This window comes from Armigeres subalbatus, chromosome 1, assembly GCF_024139115.2.
Source record: "Armigeres subalbatus isolate Guangzhou_Male chromosome 1, GZ_Asu_2, whole genome shotgun sequence".
Taxonomy (NCBI): domain Eukaryota; kingdom Metazoa; phylum Arthropoda; class Insecta; order Diptera; family Culicidae; genus Armigeres; species Armigeres subalbatus.
In genome coordinates this window covers 299,515,092-299,534,476 of record NC_085139.1, presented here as the reverse complement: position 1 = coordinate 299,534,476, position 19,385 = coordinate 299,515,092, and the positions used below count along the sequence as shown (strand labels likewise).

Below are 19,385 nucleotides of genomic sequence, written 5' to 3'. Positions count from 1 at the left end.
GGACCGAGAGTGACTGGACACGCGAACGATTTTTCTAACGCCAGGTATCGAGCGAGCAAGAAACGTTTTCGGTTGATTGAAATTGTGAATTTGGTTTTGAGCTCTTCATACAATGGGTCTATGAAATGTAATCCAAAATCTTGGTTAACCACAGGCTGGATTGGTAGTCTATTGGCTTCTGGATATGATAAGACGGTATGATATGCCCCCCCCTAAGGCAATTCTTAAATAACTTTTTACTTTTCAATGCAATTTATGCGTTATTTGGTAGTCCAGAGAGTCGCAAGCTTTTTAGAAAAGTCATGAAAAAATGAGTTTTAACAAGTACCTGAGCAATACCCCACCTTAACCAAAAACGTTTTATACCCCTTCATTTGTTTTTTATCTACCCCATAGTAAAAAGGTTACAAACCTTTATGAGCTTGTCATTAAAATAAACAGCATAAGTTCATTTAAGCAGGTTTGAATTACATTTCGATAGGTTCCCTATCATTTGGAAGCAACTGCTGCTGCTTAATTTTTTCCACTTTACAACTGTGGTGAATACCGCACTCAAACGATAAGCTACTTTAGCGATAGTAGCGATCCGACGAATACATATGTGAAGAAGTTTTGTTAAATGTAAATAAAAGAAATATAAACAAACAAGACGAGCTGGAGCTCGTCCTCTTTATTGTACAAACTGCAGACCAAGCCTGATGTTCATCTTTTCACTTTACCCGAAACCATCACTGTTAGCTCAATTAATGTAACGCTAATCCTTTGGCTTTGTTCTACCTTTAATATAAAACAGACAGATATAAAAACAACATGAAAGGTATACGCCTTCGCGAGAGTTGTAGCAAAAGTTCTCTTGAAAAACTGTGTCTTTAATTTCATTACTTTTAGAGATTTAATGATTTTTATGCCAACAAGTTTTGAACATGTTCGACGTATAACCGTACAAGTACATGGAGACGCATTAGTTCATCAGCTCCTTGATGGGTGATTGATTTCTACCTTGCATAGTAGGAAATGGTTTTTGATGAAACATTCGCTTACAACTCTACAGTTCAGGAATTAATTTGAAGTTCCTTACTTGTACTTTGTTATGCAAATGAGATTGACTGCCACAATTTGCCCGTTATCAAGTAGCAATAAAATCAAATATGACTTGAAAATCCAATAAAATTGTTATAACTTTTTTTAATTTTTAAGTTTTTAAGTCACAATAGCCACCAAACGGCGTATTTTAATATTATCTAAAACTTTCTAGATCATGCAAACATATATCTACATTTTTGCATGATCTAGAAAGTTTTAGATAATATTAAAATACACCGTTTGGTGGCTATTGTGACTTAAAAACTTAAAAATTAAAAAAAGTTAAGTGAAAAAGATATGATGAAAAAAAAACATTTTGAAGGGGTTGTCTGAATAAAACGTAAAAAATCTCCAAAAGTAACGGAATTACGAACTTTTACTTGCGGAATTACTTGCAAAGGGCCTGAAGTGCACGCTCCGGCTTTGCAGTGAGGGAGTCAAGGTGATGCCTGCCATTCCAGATCACCGCAAATCTATGGTGGAGATCCTACAGGTCCACAAGTATAAGTTTTACACTCCCTGGAACGAAGCCGCTCAAGGATTTGCTGCGAGGGCTCCACGATATGAAGGAGGAAGAGCTAATCACCGAGCTAGAAAGTGGACTCAAGCCTATCGCCGTACACAAAATCGCTCGCCACGACAAGGCCAGAAAGTACCGAGATCAGCTTTACCTTGTCCATCTGGAGCATGGCTCCATCTCCTTCAAGGACCTGAAGCTGTTCGGAATGATAAACTACACCGTCGTCGGCTGGGAGCGATACCGGCCCGTGCATCGTGACGTGGCGCAGTGCACGAAATGTTTCAACTTCGGGCAGGGCATAGCACCCGAAATTGCCACATGGCCGCGCCAACTGTGGCGAAAAACATCGGGCCACTACGAAGGACTATCCCAAGCGCGCCGAGTTCGTGGACATCCGGAAGAGGGGTTTCACCAAAAATCTGCCTATGCGTCGAGCAGTTCCACCCCCGGCGCTGAATGAGAGGAAATTTGCGGTCATTACGCCTTCTCGTTGACCGATCCCGGTTCAGTTCTTCCGCCGTTGCAGCCACACAAACGGCTTGCTGCTGCCGCTGCATCGGTTCCATGCGCGGCACCCGATACCCAAGTACCATCGGCTCCCAGCCAGTGCCCCTGCTTCCTCCCCCTGGATTCCGTCGTCAGGCCAACGAGCCCCTTCTGGCTGAAGGTGACCCACCGCTCTATAGGGGAGATTGGGTACACTTGATCCCTTTTTCTGATTTCCGATGTATCACAGCCAAAAATAAATAAACATACACGATTGTTAACTGCCAGAGGCAATTGAAATGTATTAATAATAACTAAAAATATGACATAGCAAATAAGGATGATAGTGTCAAGAAAACACGGAACACCTAGTCTATGAGATGAATGCATGTATTAGATAATTAGCAAATAAAATTAGTTAAAAAAAAATACACGATTGTCACACAGACTCTCTAAGAAATATAGTATTTAACTTTACTGATGTATGACAGTCCTTAAATTATTGTTGTTATTGATACACAATCGATTTTTTGGAATGCTGTCAAAATTCGAATTTTAATATATTCGGGGGAAATTGATCCCTCTCCAAGAACTTGCTTTGATAAAATTGGAAAGGTGCCCTCAGATTTTTTTAATATTTTTACTTCAAAATACGCGCAATTTTCGAATTTCTGTGCGTATACATGAACGATTTTTGTTATTGAATCCGACAGCACATGCAATTTTAAAGTTTGGGGAGACTTGATCCCCTTTCTATGATATCTACGCAATAAATACTTTTTCCTGCCAACCCTTCATCAAATCTGTCAAATCTACAAAAAATTAGAAGCCTGAGAACAGATTTATATTTTTTGAAATTTTTCGCCAAATTTTTGTATGGGTGACTAATGGGGGATCAAATGTCCCCATATTGAGGCAATAGCTTCAAATCCGAATATCCTAAAACTTTGATGGAATGTTGACATTTTCATCAGTACAAATCATTAAGCACATTTATGGCATTGTGCTGTGAAAAAACGAAAGCATTTGGTCATTGTTATGAAAAGTTGTTCAAATTTTGCATGGCCAATAAAATAGTAGTTTGTGCAACTAGTTGCAAAAAGATGATTTTTTCAGCACGCGTTGTACGTTTATCCAACGAGGCTTGCCGAGTTGGATAAATACTACGAGTGCTGAAAAATCGAGTTTTGCAACGAGTTGCACACGCTATTTTTTGCAATGACGAAAAATGGGCTTTAATATGATAAATCTGTACCAAAATTGTACAATCGAATTTACTCCACATGATCATTCATGCCAATAAATTATGTTGCGGCAGAGAACAATAAGATTCCATTTTATCGTGCCAAGTTGCATAGCTTGAAAAGCTATGAAGCGATGGATGCAATTGCCTTTGAAAAATTGTGATGTTGTGTCTAACAAACCATTTCATTTATTACGAGACGCTTAGAGTACACTATTTAAACACTTACCCAAACTAATTCAGCTAAATGTAGTCATGTAACTACTGCCCCAATGTAGGTTTTTCATTATAGCACCCAAATGAGTGCTATAATGAATATTATGCAACCCATTTGAGTTGCATAATGCTCATTAAAGCACCCATTCTGTTGGTATGGAAAAGTAGGCCGTTTTACCACTCAAATGACAACTGTAAACCAATTATTATGATCAGGAATTGCAAAATAGTAGTTTGTGCAACAAGTTGTAAAAAGATGATTTTTTCAGCACGAGTTGTACGTTTATCCAACGAGGCTTGCCGAGTTGGATAAATACTACGAGTGCTGAAAAAATCGAGTTTTGCAACGAGTTGCACACGCTATTTTTTGCAATGACAAAAAATGGACTTAAATTTGATAAATCTGTACCAAAATTATACAGTCTAATTTACTCCACATGATCATTCTTGCCAATAAATTATGTTGCTGCAGAGAACAATCAGATTCCATGTTACCGTGCCACATTGCATAGTTCGATAAGCCGCGAAGCGATAGATGTACTTGACTTTGGAATTTCTTGATGTCGTGTCCACCAAACTATTTAATTTATTACGGGGCGCATAGAATACACTATTTGAGCACTTATCGAAGCTAATTCAGCAAAATGTAGTCATGTAACTACTGTTCTGATGTTGGTTTTTCATTATAGCACCCAAATGAGTGCTATAATGAATATTATGCAACCCATTTGAGTTGCATAATGTTCATTAAAGCACCCATTTCGTTGGTATGGAAAAGTAGGCCGTTTTATCACTCAAAGACGAACTGTAAACTAGATATTATGATCAGGAATTGCAAAAAAATCTTTAGGAAGGTCAAAACATACAAACCACCCTGCAGAAAAATTAAGTTTGTCAATACAAAAAATAACTCACAACATAGTAAAGGTCATTTGTCTTGAAGTTCTATACTAAAAAATACGCTAGAACAAAACTACTTCAGTTCTCGATAAAATAGGGGGTGATCAAGTCTCCCCGGGGATCAAGTCTACCCACCTTCCCACCCAGTTCCTACCCAGTCTACCCACCTACCCACCCTACATCAGAGCAGCTAGTTCCAATTTCCACACAACTGGCATCGCGACTACGCGGGTGCAAAACACGCTTCGACCAGATCTTCACCTTTGGCATGTTCGTCATCAAATGACTACTAGCACCTACTAGGGTGGGTCTGGTCAATTGGAACGCTTGCTCACTTCAAAGCAAAACTATTGAGCTGGTTGGTTTCCTCGACGAGATGGAGATCATGGCGTTCATCACGGAAACACATCTGAAGCACGAGGTGAGCGTATATACTCTGGACTTTCGTGTGGTGAGACTCCATGGCAATCGCACTGAGAAGTAACATCAATTGTCGGCTGCTTCCAAGTCTCCAGCTCAAGTTCATCCAGGCCGTTGGGGTAGAAGTTACTACATCCGTCGGCGTTATCACCCTCATCGTGGCATACTGCCCAACGCAAGCCAAGGAGATCGATGGGGCATCTGCCTCCCTCCGCAGAGACATCCCCAAACTGACGCGGCGCCAAGGGCAGTTCATCATCGCCGGCGATCTGAATGCAAGACATCAAGCCTGGGGAACTGGCAGCGGTTCCAGCAGTGCATCGACAACTCCATCGATTACGAGGTGTGTCCGGAGACGCCGGAAAGTATCGACTGCCAGCTGTGCCCCATCGAAGAGGCAATCTCAGTGACCAGAGAGCAGCATGTCCCGACGCACAGTGATGCCACTCCATACAAAACATGGAAAAAAGTCTTTTCAATCACTTTTTGTCAACCGATTTTCTCGCAACAGGTTGCATTCGCTGCGGTATATTGTCCCATTGTTTCCTATTGAAAATTGGCCGGATAGGACTATGGGCTCAAAAGCTGTGGCCAAAATACATTTTTTTCAAACAAAAAACGTGTAAAACCACATCACTCATTTTTTTGGCACTTATCCTCAACCGACTCGTCCACAACAAACTGCATTCAAAGCAGAATCCTGCTCCATTGTTTCTTATTGAAAATTTGGTCAGATCGGACAATGGGATCAGAAGTTATGGCCAAAATACTAATTTCATTATTACAATGAAAAAACACTTTTTATGGCACTTTACTTCCTCCGGAAGTTCCTCCAGGAATTTTTCCGAAAGTTCCTCCAGGAATTCCTCCGGAAGTTCCTCCAGGAATTCCTCCGGAAGTTCCTCCAGGAATTCCTCCGGAAGTTCCTCCAGGAATTCCTCCGGAAGTTCCTCCAGGAATTCCTCCGGAAGTTCCTCCAGGAATTCCTCCGGAAGTTCCTCCAGAAATTCCTCCGGAAGTTCCTCCAGAGGAATTCCTGGAGGAACTTCTGGAGGAATTCCTGGAGGAACTTCCGGAGGAATTCCTGGAGGAGCTTCCGGAGGAATTCCTGGAGGAACTTCCGGAGGAATTCCTGGAGGAACTTCCGGAGGAATTCCTGGAGGAACTTCCGGAGGAATTCCTGGAGGAACTTCCGGATGAATTCCTGGAGGAACTTCCGGATGAATTCCTGGAGGAACTTCCGGAGGAATTCCTGTTGAAATATTAAGAAGAATGCATGGAGGAATTCCAGGAGGAATATCCGGAGGAGTTCCTATAGTTCTGGAAGAATCCCGGAGAAAGATTTGGAGGAATATCCGGAAAAATTCCTAGAGGAATATCCAGAGGAATTCTTGGAGGAATATTTGGAAGAATTCTCCCGAAAACACTTCCAGGAAATCTCCAGGTTCCTTTTGGAGTTCTTCTGGAGATGCATTCTGAATTTTCTCCGGAAGTTCCTTCTGGAATTTCCCCGGAAGCTCCTTCTAGAATTCCGCCGGAAGTTCTTTCCAGAATTTCTCCGGAAGTTTATTTCAAAATTCTTGCGAAAGTTTATTTCGGAATTCCTCCGAAAGTTTCTTCTGAAATTCTTCCGGAAGTTCCGTCTGAAATTCCTCCGGAAGTTCCTTTTTGGAAAGCTTTGGAAGTTATTCCTGGAATATCTTTGGAAGTTCCTTCTGGAAATCAGCTGAAAGTTCTTCTTGGAACTCCTCCGAAAGATCTTTCTAGAACTCCTCCGGAAGTTTTTTTGGATTTAATGCGGAAATTGTTTCGAAAAATCTGAAGTTCTTTCAGGAATCCTTCTGGAAGTTCCTCTAGGAATTCCTGGTAGACCAATTGATACGAACTCCAAAACAGTTTGAAATTTTTTGAACGCGAGCTCGACGGACGTGTATGGACATGACTGGTCAATGTCAGGTTTTGACCTGTTAAACCAATTGTTCCAAACTTCACAATAGTTTGGACAACCTAGAACATCTGGTTTGGGTATAACTGAAACGAAATTTGTAAGCGTGGTGTCTACGGACATGTATTAACATGAATGTATGATATCATGTTTGTATCGAGCGCAGTTGACCTTGTAGACCGATTGATTCCAGAACATTTTGGGTAGATCATAACATCTGGTTTGGATATAACAGAGTTGCAAATCACACATATAGGCTCTACGAACTTGTATGGACATGACTGGTTGATGTCAAAGTTATATTGAGCGCAGTTGACTTGATAGACTCCAGATCAGTATGGAGTACTTCGAACATCTGATATTGGTATAACTGAGTTCCATATCGTATGCATGGGCTCTACTGACTTGTATGGACATTGTTATTGCTGTCAGATTTGTACCGAGCGAAGTTGACCTGGGAGACCAATGAATCCAAACTCCAGAACAGTTTGGAGAACCTAGAACATCTGATTGGAGTATAACTGAGTTGAAAACTATACACGTGGGCTCTTCGGATGTGTGTGAACACGACTTGTCAATTTCAGATAGCTATCGAACGCAGTTGACCAGGTAGACTGATTGATCTAAACTCCAGAACATCCAGAGATCCTAGAACATCTGATTTTGGTAAAACTGAGTAGAATATCATTCCCCTGGCCTCTATTGACCTACATAGACATGACGGGTTTCCATTGGCCCGGGTTTCCGTAGTTTTCATCGTCAACATTTGCATATCATCTTTCATTACCAATAGGTCATTTTGGAGTCGCTAGGGATGTACAGAAAAAACATTTTGTTGACACATAAAATAGTCAATGCTAGAATAGTGTTATAAAACATTTGTTGAACCTGTAAATTCCGACTGAAGAATGTCATGTAAATCAAAATTTACTATATTTTGAATAAAAAAACATCCTTACTCACGCCTCTCTAGGGACAAATTGAGCATCCCTAGAAACATATCTCACCAGTATGAAGAAACTAGATGAGATAGGTAAGACATACGTAAAAGAACTGTGAAAATCGGTCGAAACACGCTTGAGATACAGCTGTTTGAAAATTTAGTTCCCACGATTTTCTGATCACTTTTTTCGGCGTGTTAATGCTTATGTTTACTTCAAGAATGCTTTGAAGAAAAATGCTATTTGCGCAGATTTGCGCAAAACAATCATCATATCGCCGAAAAGCTGAATAAATAAGCTTTGAAATAAGCCCAATTCGGCATGCGTGCGATTGCGTGCTCATAGTTAAAAATCAGGTTGAACAACATCATGTCTTCGCCATACATGTTACATGCAATTTTAAAAAACATCTTTGATTTACCATTGGATCCACATGATGCACCCCGTGCAATTTTCATCCAATCTTCGTGAAATTTTGAGGAAAGACATTTCAAACATTATGAAAAATTATAAAAATACTTTCGAAGCTGTACGCTCAACTCAATTTTCTTCACTTTTTTCCGCCTTGGCATCACTGTGCGACGCCTCGGCAGGTAAGCAACTCTCTCAACATCGAAACTCTCACCAAAGATTTGATTCGATTGCGGAATGTCACTCGCAGGCAGTTTCAGCGTTCCGGACTACCTGAGCTTAAGGCACGCTGCAATCGAATCACAAAAATTATCGAGGCCAGAATGGTGGACCTCAAAAATAACAATTTCTCGAATAAGATCCGCACTCTCCCAGATTATGCTAAGCCGTTCTGGAAAATGACCAAAATAATAAAATGCAAGCCTCGGCCCATTCCACCCTTGATCCCACTAGACAATAATGGCTCTAAGGATCGCCTGCAGAGAAGGTCCCTGAAATAGGTCGTCACTTTGTCAGCTCACACAATCTTGGGCAGAACATCGTCAGTCCACACAAAGCAGCCGTCAACGAGCATGCTAACAACATCCATTTGATTCCCAACGACTTCTTCTTCTAAAAATCTCAGCTGGCGAATTGACGGCCTATATCAAATCCTCGAAGAACATGAAGGCCCCAGGCTTCGACAGCATCCTGAATCTCGAGCTCAAACACATGAGTGCCCCGTTCTTTAAGCATCTCTCGCTGATCTTTAATCACTGTCTTCGGCTCAGCTACTTCCCATCGTCCTGGAAGTCAGCGAAAGTCATCCCCATCCGGAAACCTGGGAAGGATCCTTCCTCCCCCAAAAGTTATCGTCCTATCACTGCCGTAATCTGAAAACCATTTCACAACATGCATGTTTTTCATTTTTCTGTTAAATAGCTCGATGAGTAGTACCCGTTAACACAAGTTTTTGAAAATGGCGTATACGTCACTTTTTCAGATTACGGCAGATCAGCTTTCTCTCAGGATTATCCAAGCTATTCGAAAAAGCTATTCATCACCGGCTACTTGAGTCTGCCGAAAATCTCAACATCTTGATCGAGGAACAGTTTGGTGAAAATCATCAACAACTATCTGTCGGCCAGGACATTCCGGGTCTCATTCAGCGGAGCGAGTTCCAATGCGCACAATATCGTTGCAGGCGTCCCCCAGGACCCCTGCTTTTTAATCTGTTCACCTACGACATGCCAGAACCTCCAGATGGCGACATTCTGTCTCTGTTCGCAGATGACACCTCCATCGTCTACAACGGTAGAGTGATCAGAGCGCTAGTGGCAAACAGAGTGTAAAATAATCGATTTTTTTTGGTGAAGTCTACCTTTCTTCACTTGTCAGTTCACTTCCAGACACATTCATAGTCGGCTCTGGACTGTCAATATTCGGTTGAATATTAGTCATTGAATATTTATGCAGATTTTACAAATTGATAAATTATCTGAAATCTGAACACGTTTCAAATGAGTAAAGTAATTTATCACATATAACTGAATCTGATTTTCGTCCGTGAGGCACTTTCAACGGTAAACATTAGCATTAGCATTGAGAATTTCGCACAAATTCATAGGTGGTACAAGCCAAGACAAGAGTAGTATCACTTTCATCCGTCACCACAGATATTGATTTGGGACTAATCACTATCTCTTAGATGGAAGCAGTGCACTCTCCGATAGTCAAGATCTATCCTGGCCACATCCTTGCGAATGCTGAGGAAGGGGAAGGATGGTTTGTTGGACACCTACTTAAGAAAGATGCAGAGAACTCTACGACCTCTAATAGGTGCCATGGGAGGTTTTGGGATTGTGTGGAAGCTTATAACAGTAGGAATCCGTTTTGGTATAACGTGAAACACAGAAAGAACTTAGATATTAATACAAAGTAGGAAAGGGACGAGCCTGGAATTGAACCCACGACCTCCTGCTTATAAGGCAGAAGCGATACCCACTAGACCACCGAGCTCGTCATCTAGAAGTGCTTGGAATTGCAGTGCAGAATTCATGTCATCATTGATGTGGAAAGTGAATATTTCTAATCTGCTATTTTCACTTGCCCTTAAGTTTTAACATACATGGGGGACATATTTGAAAAACATTTTCGATAGAGCCCATTAACCTGTTTTTAGATTGTTTTCTAGTGAAAAATAACTTCGACACTTATATATCATATGGATCTGAATCAAATGCAGTTGATATCGTTGGTTTCGTTGTTAAGAAGTAGTGTACAGTTGATTTACCAAATGTGTATTTTACTTTCTGGAAATTATCTTCCTCATGGAAAAGAACAATGGTTATAACTATGCGCAATTTTCCGTTTACAATGCAAACAATCTATTTATTCTACAATAAATCAACAGGTTTTTTCTTGTGTATTGTTATTTTTAAAAATCGCATCAGATTAACAGATTTTCAGATAAATAAAAGTGCTCAAGACATAAATTGGCCAATTCGTTCTATTACAAATTTACAACACTGCGCATCGCCTGAATAAAAACGTTCCTTATGAAGTTCTAATTTATGTAATAATTTGTGTTCTAAACAGAGAAACATTCATTCGAAAAGTGAACAAAGATTTACTCATCTCTTTCATCTGACACATTTGGTCAAAAAGTAAGTTAATGGAAAGCCAGACAATAGCCAATTATACAGTAAACCGGCTGTTGTCTTGTTTTATATTTGCTAACATTGTAATCCTTTTCTTTTTGCAAAAACAAAAGTCTGACAAGCAATAAACCTCCATCCATGATCTGAAATACTACGACTCAGAAATAACATGAACATTATATCTACATTTTTCAAATTAGTTCCGTTCGACAGTATAAAGCAGAATAGGTCCCACTTGCCCCGTTTGAAGGGGTAAGTAAACCCCACAGGTAAATTTGTTTATGTCACTACCAATATTTTTGTAACTGAATAAATGGCTTACAACACGTCTACACTTCAACAACGGAAGCATATAATGATGTATCCGTGGTTAATGTCCTGAAATACCCTAATTTCTAAGTATGCGTTAACGATTTTGCTGAACTAGCGTTTTTTTAGGTCCAACTTGCCCCGGGGTACCTTACAGATTTTGATAGTTTGCTTCTACAAATCAAAAACAGACAATAATGGACTGAATCGGCAGCTATATGGGCATAACAACTCAACAGGCTGTAACACATGTATATTCTGAGAACACTGAACGTCATTTCATGTATAAAAAAAATAATTCTTTGTGAATGCTTTTTTCCGGTTTTCCGAACAAAAAAGAATTGCCTTCCTACTCACCCGATTTGGATTGAATTTATCATTCGGTATGGTCTATCAATTGAAATCAACAGCCATCAAAACACCGAACATATTATCGAGACATTTGAAATCATGTCACAATCGTCAAAAATGTGTGAAAAGTATCTGTATAGAAAGATGCGGCCATCGTGATTTATTTCCAACACGATCTAAGGCGTACAACTCAGGATACAGGGGTCATTTTAATGTGAACAAATTCAGTTTGGTTTATGTAGTCCTATTATAATAACATGCAATGCATGCTGGTTCTTTAATTTATCCCAAAAAAATATTTAAAAACCCTTGTAAAAACCTGTCTTGTTGTACAGATAATTTGCAGACACCCTGTAGATATAGGCCTTCCTTAGCTGTTTGGGAAGATGCGTTCCTGCCAAGCACGACTATGCTAAAGGAGGCTGAGTTTAACTTCTGGCCCGATCTAGGAAATTTATCGATGAAAGCTTTTCTCGACTTTTTAGGCATACAAATTTCAACGTGTTAATCTCGTGTTACCCGAATGCAAAATAATGGTAACTTGGTATAGAAACCTCGCAGGTAATAATTGCTGTGAACAATAATTAATGTACACTAAGCTATTATTATTAATATTCTGCAAAATAATGCATTCCGCGAACTGGTACATGGCGAAAAGTTACAAACCACCAAATGTTCAACCGCGAAAATGAATTCCACGAAATAAAATTTCGGTGAGATGTTACACAATGGTGTAGAAGCGTCGAGTCGCACAGTGCTTCGAATGTATGGGGCTACGGGACAACAATCATAAATTTCGTTACAGACAGACATGCTACTTCAATGACGTCCATGAAAAAGTTGTCAGGAATGATACAAACCGAAACCATCTCTGTTGAACTGATAAACGCATAAATGGGGTAAGCTCCAAATTTTGTCTTTTATTTTACAATTGATAGCATAGGCAAAACATTTTACAATATAATTTTCATGTACAGTAACCATTCGCATGAATTGTTGTTGATTTTTAGTGATGATTGTCTAAATTCCTCATGTCTAAATAGATTTAGCGGCGCTCAAAAAAAAATAAATTTATTTTTCATATTTCAAATACCTATACAGGCATACCTCGATAGTACGTACCCTCGATAGTGCGTACCCTCGATAGTACGTACCCTCGATTGTACGTACATTTTACCTCGATAGTACGTACAAAAAAAAATTTTTTTTTCTTTCAATTTTCTTTACGATTTTAGTAAAAATTTGAATATGCTTTGATCATGGCACATACGGGGTCCTTCATATGTTACGTAATAATTTCACAACTGATTTAAACACCATTGTGAGGTTATAATGAATTTAGTAGCAAAACTTTGAAAAAAGCAGCGTGTCATAAATGTTTGCCAGTCTTACGTAACACATATTATACTATCATTTTGAACAATTGAAGGAACATCTGAAACAGCCTGAGCGATGCGGAGCGCGTCCAAGCCCTCATAAAGCAGAATATCAGCAAGAGGAATTCTTTTGTCTTGGACGCGTTCACACACGCACTCGCGGGAGTATGTCATCGGCATATTTTTATGGGTATGATTTTTTTTTAGAAAGCAGATTAGCTATCCACCTAATTGAACAATTATTATGTTTATGAATTATTGTATTTATCAAGGAAATTTGTTCCAGTTCTAGAACCCTTCCCCAAGCATTAGTTCATCTGATAGACCAGAAAATATTTTTCCGAGGAGTAAATTAATTCCATCATGGGAATGGTGATTCATAAAATTGAATTGTCGGCAAGATATTTCATTGTTTAATTAAGTTTACATTAAGTTTAGTTCCACATTTTTTTTCTTGAGAAACAAATTAGCAGCGTTACTAAAATGAGGAAAATTTTTGGTTGAAAATTTCCTCTGAGACGTCTTACTGGGATTTCCGAAGAAGTTTATCCTGGAACAATAATTCCAGGGATTCTTCCTGGGATACCTTGGTAGTTTGGTCGAAAATTCCATACATGATTTAACTCAATATTCTATCTAGACCTGCACACCGATTGAAATTTTATCGACGTTGAGGCGTGATAGATCATTTTCAACCAGTGGCAGTGGCGTGGGGGTGATTAGCGGCGGCGTGAGTCAGCGTGAATCAATTTCGTGTATTACAAGTTTTCCGGAATTTATCTGGATGTTCCTCCAGGAATTCTTCCGAAAGTTTCTCCGGGAATTCCTACGGGAGTTTTTCCAGATATTTCTCTGAAAGTTCCTCCAGGAATTCCTCTGGAAGTTCCTTAAGAAATTCCTCCGGAAGTTCCTCTAGGAATTTCTCCGCGAATTTTGACGAAATTCACGTGGAAGCCCTTGATACTCACGCCCCGGGAATTCTTCAGGAAATTCCTGCAAGAGCTCTCCCGGAAAATTGTTTCCGTTTTTTTTCTTCGGGAATTCTCTTGGAAATTCCATGCAAAATTCATCTGGCTACAAAAATTAAATTTCGTCAAAACCAGTGCTGGAAATACTCGCTTCACGAGTAAAAAAAAAGTGTAATTTACCAGAAATGCCATACTCGCGCGAACCTACTGCCTGCATTTTTTCTAGCGCTTGATTTGTTCGCGTGTACGGGCAGAGCAATGACAAAAAGCAGGGCAGTATTTTTTTCACGAGTAAAAATCACGATCGCAAGTATTTGAGGTTACTTCGAACAAAATGGATAAATTTCACTTAACATAAACACAAAAACAATGACTCGCTTTCATCGTAACTGTATTGATCGATTTCTCCTAATCGATTTTATATTTTGTTAATAACTCAATTATTTCAAAAGCTACAACCGTGATTATTGATTCTGGTGCAAGATACAATCATCCTTTATCATACCAAACCATTAAATCATCGACAAACTAGCGCAATTCAGTACAATAATAAAAAGAAACCATCGATGGAATGAAATCGATCTATGCAGTTACGCCCCTATGAAACTAAGCGCGAGAAATGTGTTCTTGCTCGAACATCCGTGAGAATCATGTTCCGAGGTTGGTTTACGACAATTTGCAAATTAACCCGAATGACTCGCGAAGCTCCACGAACATTTTTCGGGGTTCGCTTTTCTGTTTTCTCTGCGAGTAGTAGGTAGAGGTAGGCAAGAAAACGCAAAACAAGTGTTCGCGAGTATTTTGCATGGCCTACTTTTTGTTTTATGAACAAGGTTCACAGATTTCCACCACTGGTCAAAACACTTCCGGAATCACCTACAAAACTTCCCCTAGAAATTCCTCTGGAAATTATTTAAGGGATTCTCCAGGAAGATCCTGCAGACATTCTCAAAATTTCTACGATACTTTGCTTAAAATTTCTATAAAAAATCATCCAAAATGCCCTTCAGTATTTTCCGAGATTTTTTTCCAGTGATTCGCAGCAATATCTTAAAACAATAACTCCGAAAATTCTTCGAGAAACTCTCTCACTTTTTATTCCAGAAATTCCTCCATGTATTCCCCAAAAAAAACCGCCAATATTTTCCCCGGAAATTACTTGAATAACTTCTTCAGAAATCTCTTTTAAAGTTCTCCCAAAAAGTTCTTCAAGAATTATCCGGGAATTTGTTTCGGAATTCCCACAGAATTTTCTCAAATTATTCTGCAGAAAATTCCTTCAAGTTCTTTTTTCAGGAAGAATAGGAGTATCCGAAAGGATTTCCTGAAGAATTTCCTAAAGTAATTTTTGAAAAAAAAATTCCACGATGGATTTCTTGGTTTGAGTTTGAGTTTCGAAAAATCTTGATGGATTTACCTATGGATTTGCTGGAGATATTCTCGGGAAAAAATCCTAGAAGAATATCCGAAACAAATCTAGGAGAAATTTGAAGAAGTTTTTTGAATGAATTTCACAAAGATTTTTCAGAGGACAATATTTATGAATATCAAAACAAATTTCAAATAAAGTTTTGAAATAATTTCAAATTAAAATACGAAAAAAATTCTAGTAGAATTTCAGAGGGTATTCTTGGAGTAATTCCTTAGTTTCCTGAAGAACAAACCCACATTTTCAGAAAAAAAGTATCTTTATGTTTGACCGAGAATGTGTTGAATAGTGGCCATGTTGCCAAAAATTATTCCACGTCGCACTTTTTGGCTTTTTTCCAATGATTTAGATTCAAATACTTTATCGACAGACATCAGTGGTACCTCAATTCATCAAGCTGATACCGATCAAATATATGAAGGCCTCCTATCAAAAAATTGTTTTTGCAGTTTATAGCCTTTTCGTTACATATTGTTGTACAAGAAAGGCATAAACGATTCTACAGACGAGAAAATTAAAATCGCTTTGGTAAGAAAGCGTCACTGGAGCCAATAGTATTGCAACGAAAGTGACAGTTCAGGACAACCTTAAAGCTTTTCATTTACATAAAATCTATAGGTGGAATCCATAAAATACGTCACGTAAAAATGTTGTGATCCACTCCCAATCGTCACTTTTTATAGTAACATGCATAATTATGCATGAAATGTAACATATCTTTGAAACGTCACAAATATCTCGTAATTTATTAATTTTCCGACGTATTACCATACAATATTTCATAAAAATAATAGCCTCACATTTACAAGGACGATAATTTTGCGCAATGCTATATGCAGGCACCATTTCAAGAAAAATCTGAGTCATGCTGGTCCGTTGTGTACTATATCAAATATAAATTTGCTTAGAATACAGAGCCTTCTATCGAAATTTTGGCTTCCGAGCGGTTTTATAAACATTACACCACTCCCAAATAAACAGAAAGGCAAAACAAAATTTTTTTTGTTCGGTATTTTTTTGCTTCGATAGTACGTACGCTTCGATAGTACGTACACTAAAATTACGGAGGTGTACGTACTATCGAGGTATGCCTGTAATTCAAAACAACATCAACTTAATTCTTTTAAGATTTTAGTCATATTTTAATTATTTCTCAAATTATTCATTACCAGTCAATAGATTAACATCCGCTTTTACTTCATCAGAAAAGAATGGCAAAATATCATGGGTTTGCATTTGATGGTTATTTGAAAGTACTTTTCTTCTTCCGAAAATTGTAGGATCAGGTTCTTGTTACTGTTAATTCGCGAAGATTTTCTCGTATGGTTTAGATAATTCCGAGCTAACTCCCGTAATTTGCGATCTACTTTCTGGATCCGCGAAAAATGCTTTTGCAGTGTTCTCATCGTTGCTCGAACTGAATCCTGGTTTTGGTTTATCAACGATTAGTCATATATTTACTTTAAACTGCTCCTGAATCCATTGTTTCCTTTCCTCGAACTCGCGTTTATGCTCGTCAGTTTTCACCACCTACGTTTTGAAATCCAACTTGAATCAATCGTAACTAAATAATTATGCCCATATAGCAAAAGATGTAAGTCATATTAAGCGATAAGAGATGTGAATCAAGCATTCGAAGCATCTGATCCAGCAATGGAGTGGCGAAAGTTCAAATTTTGTAGTTATCTGTATTGGAACTTTCAGAATGGCATTCTTTGTGTTCATAAAACTTCAACATGATTTATTCTGTCCATGGCTTCAAGAAATAGTTCACTTATAAACTCAGGACAGGATACCTGGTTGACTACAGCGTCGATACATCTATGCCTGGCGTATTGTAGAGCTCTATAATCATCGGTCTTGGGCGATGTTCCTCCAGTTTCCCTGAACGTTTCCACGAAGTCACCGGCCTCTATCCGGTTCTCTGCTGGATATTGTTTTCGCTATTTTTCTTCCGACATTCGCGCTGAAGTCTGCCGTACTTCATACGATTTACAATATTTTCTTCTTTGTAAACTTGAAACAGCTCATGATTCATGCGTCAGCGCCACACACCATTTTCTAGTTTCCCTCCGGGTATTGTACCCAGCACTTTTCGCTCGAAAACCCCGAAAGCTCTCCGGTCCGCCTTTTTTAACGTAGAATCAGAGTTTTATATAGAGAAAATTTTGTTTCCATCTGCATGTTGCGGGACCTGAGCAGGTTACGTAGAAGGCTCTATTCGCAGAGCAATACGGCTTTTCAGTTCACGGGAAACGTCATTGTCACATGTCACAAGTATTCCAAGGTAAACAAATTCTTCAACAACATTCTTCAACATATTCCCATCAAGCACTACCTCAGCATCAACACCACTAGGTCTTTCTATATCTCTACCTGCTACCATGTACTTTGTCTTGGTAGAGTTAATGTTTAGGGGAGACCGGGGCTGATTGGCTGAAGGGGCAGGTTGACCGAGTAGTATTTGTGAAAACGTTTTGAGGCCCATTCAATGCTCGTTTTAATAATTTTGATGAGGTATTAGATCTCCCATTTACGGATGTAATTTCAGGTATTTTAGAGTTTTCGTTTGCACAGAACCGGGTTTTTTGCTGTTTTGGTGCGACCGAGTAAATTTATGTTAAGGTAATGTCATATTTGTAACACGAATCAATATTCATCAGATTTCAAAAAACTTGGTACGCTGGAGAGGGTATTAAAAATCCTACAAAACGGTATAAATGTTTCTAGGGTAACCTTAGTGTCTGTAAATTGTGAATGTTCTCGAAAACATCTCGTGGAGTAGGTTGGCCGACTTCTGTGTGGTCGGTTTGGTCGAGTTGAAAACTTAGTAAATACCAATCGACACAATTTTTACCGATTCCCCAATAAAAGTAGCATTTAAAATAGAGAAAATGCTCGAGAAAATTATATCAAATGTAAGTCAGAAGAAATGAAAGTAGCGAGAGTTGTGAAAAGTTCATTTAAAGTGTTTTAAAGAGACTGAAAAGTAAAGAGTTAAGATTTTTACGTGCCTAAATGTAGGATCCCAGTAGCCATTGTTATATGAAGATCTATGACTAAATATGATTGTCAATAAACTAATTATTATTATCCAAACTACCAAGCGATCAAGACGTGCTTTCTCTCCTACATTTTGGCGACGAGGATCAATTGGAAAATTTACTTCGGAGCGATGGCTTGGCCAATGGTAAATATTCAAAATGTTGTTTGCTGTCGGAAAAAATGCGTTGCGTTGCGTTGCGTTGCGTTGTAACGGAGTATTTCGTAGATTGCATACTAATAGCTGTCATGTATATTCTTTAACTTTCTTACTCCAACTGCTTATAGATTACTATTTGGGATTTAATAGCAACCCAATTGGAGGTCCAAAATGTTAAAGCATGAAAGCTACCATTGCCGGCCACGCCCATCTTCTCCGTTACTAGGGAAAGGAAGGAAATGATGATATGACATCTACTTAACGAGAGGCCAGCGACTCACCGACGCCCTCATAGATGTCAAGGAGTTGGATGGTTGGTAGGGTATATAGTTAAGGAGTATCAGCATAAGCAAATGATATAATAAGTTTGAATAGATGTTGGGAGCAGGCTTGTAAAATGTCATCTGCATGTCATTTGACTAATTTGTTCATAACTTTCTTTAGAAGTCAAATTCATTCCATAATTTTAGATGTACTCATAACGGTTGAGTAGGGCTATATTTTTGTCCAAGGGTACATTGCTCTAAATATAACATCTGAGGCTGGAGAGTGAAAACTCTCCAAAATGTCACGTGTCATTTGACATAATGTCATTTGAATGACATTTTGCCTCCCACGCCCCAGATTACATATTTACAGCAATGTCTTGTTAGACAAAGTTGTAGGCACATTTAAGCGCTATAAGTTCGTCATACATCATGAATTGATATCTACCTCCTGAAATTTTTTTTTGGGAAAATTATACAAACGAATGCCAATGACATTTTACAACACTGGTTGGGAGTGACCATGCTAAGAAATTTATGTCACTCCAATGTTGATTTCCTTGGGATGGGGCAAAGCTATTAAACTTGCCCTGGCTAATTAGCCTAGGTTTAAGCGCCATTGTTCGCTCTCTGAAACGAAAATAAAAATATGTTAAATGTCCCTTCCCCCAATTTGTTTC

The 19,385-nt window shown here is 38.8% G+C and overlaps 1 protein-coding gene across 1 annotated transcript in view; it reads right to left on the bottom strand.

Moving 5' to 3' along the window:
* The window catches only part of LOC134207792 (echinoderm microtubule-associated protein-like CG42247), a 217,610-nt gene that overhangs the window by 35,566 nt on the left and 162,659 nt on the right, over positions 1–19,385 (bottom strand). The gene's annotated exons all lie outside the window — the stretch shown is intronic.